This window comes from Durio zibethinus, chromosome 19, assembly GCF_047325235.1.
Source record: "Durio zibethinus cultivar Kanyao isolate XHJ-2024 chromosome 19, ASM4732523v1, whole genome shotgun sequence".
NCBI classification, from domain to species: Eukaryota; Viridiplantae; Streptophyta; class Magnoliopsida; order Malvales; family Malvaceae; genus Durio; species Durio zibethinus.
In genome coordinates this window covers 15,387,876-15,389,862 of record NC_143180.1, presented here as the reverse complement: position 1 = coordinate 15,389,862, position 1,987 = coordinate 15,387,876, and positions in this window count along the sequence as shown.

Here is a 1,987-nt window from a genome sequence, read left to right as displayed (position 1 = left end):
ATTCGCTAATTTTTTTTATTTTCTTACTTTGTTTATTTTTATTTTTTCCTTTTTTGGTATTTTATTTAGTTTTTTCTCTTAATTTATTTTTTTATTTTCTTTTTTTTCTACTTTGTAATTTTTCAATAACTTTTTTCCTTTACAATTTTGCTTCTTTATACTTTTTTTTCATACGCTTTCATTTTTACTTGTTTTAATTTTTTCGGTGTTTTAAAATATTTTATTTTTTTGTTTTTTATTCCAAATCTTTTGTCTTTTCTTTTTTTTTCCACAAATTTCCTTTCATTTCTTATTTGCGTTTTTAAATTCTCATACTTTTTATTTTTATTTTGCATTAACTTTTCTCATTTTTAATTTTTTGTATGACTTTTTATATTGTTAGGTCTTATATGTTTTTCATTTTTTTTGTATTTTTTAAACTTTTTTTTTTTCATTTTGTCATTCCATTTCATTTTTTGAAATTTTTATTCAATTTTTTAATTCGCTAATTTTTTATTTTCTTACTTTGTTTGTTTTTATTTTTTCCTTTTTTGGTATTTTATTTAATTTTTTCTCTTAATTTATTTTTTTATTTTCTTTTTTTTTCTACTTTGTAATTTTTCAATAACTTTTTTCCTTCACAATTTTCCTTCTTTATGCTTTTTTTTTCATATGCTTTCATTTTTACTTGTTTTAATTGTTTCGTTGTTTTAAAAATTTTTATTTTTCTGTTTTTTATTCCAAATCTTTTGTCTTTTCTTTTTTTTTCCACAAATTTCCTTTCATTTCTTATTTGCGTTTTTAAATTCTCATACTTTTTTTTATTTTGCATTAACTTTTCTCTTTTTTAATTTTTTGTCTGACTTTTTATATTGTTAGGTCTTATATGTTTTTCAATTTTTTTGTATTTTTTAAACTTTTTTTTTCATTTTCTCTTTCCATTTCATTTTTGAAATTTTTATTCAATTTTTGTCCTTTTTCATTTTCCTACTTTCTATAATTTTTTGTTGTATTTTTGTTTGTTTTTCTTTTTTAGTGCTTTATTTATCTTTTTTCTTTGGCTTTTAATTTTTTTTCTTATTTTATTTTCTTTATTTATTTATAATTTCATAAATTTTTATAAAGTTTTGGAATTTTTTATTTTTCTATCTTTTTTTCTTTTATCATTCTTGGTTATTTTCTATTACATTTTTATAATTTTTCATTCACTTTTTCTCCTTTTTTTACTTTTTTTATGTGCTTTCATTCTTTTTTGTTCACTTTTTTCTTTGTTTTAAAATTTTCTATAAATTTTTTTTCTTTTTGTTTTATTTCATATTTTTGCCTTTTCATTTTATTATTTTTTTCTTCTTTTTCTCATTTTTTTCTCAAATTTTATTTTATAGATTTTGCATTTTCAATTTTTATTTTTTTCTCAAATCTTTTTGTTCACACCATTTTTTATTTCTTCTTTATAATTTTAAAACCTCAAACTTCTTTTTTTGTGCACTTTCTTTTATTTTATTTTTCATCTTTCATATTTTATATCTCTTTCCTCTATTTGTTATATTTTTGTTTTCTTTTTCTTCGTACATTCTAAACTAAAAGTTTTTTCCATTTTATATTTGAAATTTTTATTCATTTTGTCTTTTTATATTTTTTTTATTAGCTAATTTTTTATTTTCTTACTTTTTTATTTTTATTTTTCCTTTTTTGGTATTTTATTTAATTTTTTTTCTTTTTTTTCTACTCTGTAATTTTTTAATAACTTTTTCCCTTCACAAGTTTTCTTCTTTTTGCTTTTTTTTTCATATGCTTTCATTTTTACTTGTTTTAATTTTTTCGTTGTTTTAAAAATTTTTATTTTTCTATTTTTTATTACAAATCTTTTGTCTTTTCTTTTTTTTTCCATAAATTTCCTTTTTTTTCTTATTTGCGTTTTTAAATTCTCATACTTTTTTTTTATTTTGCATTAACTTTTCTCTTTTTTAATTTTTTGTATGACTTTTTATATTGTTAGGTCTTATAT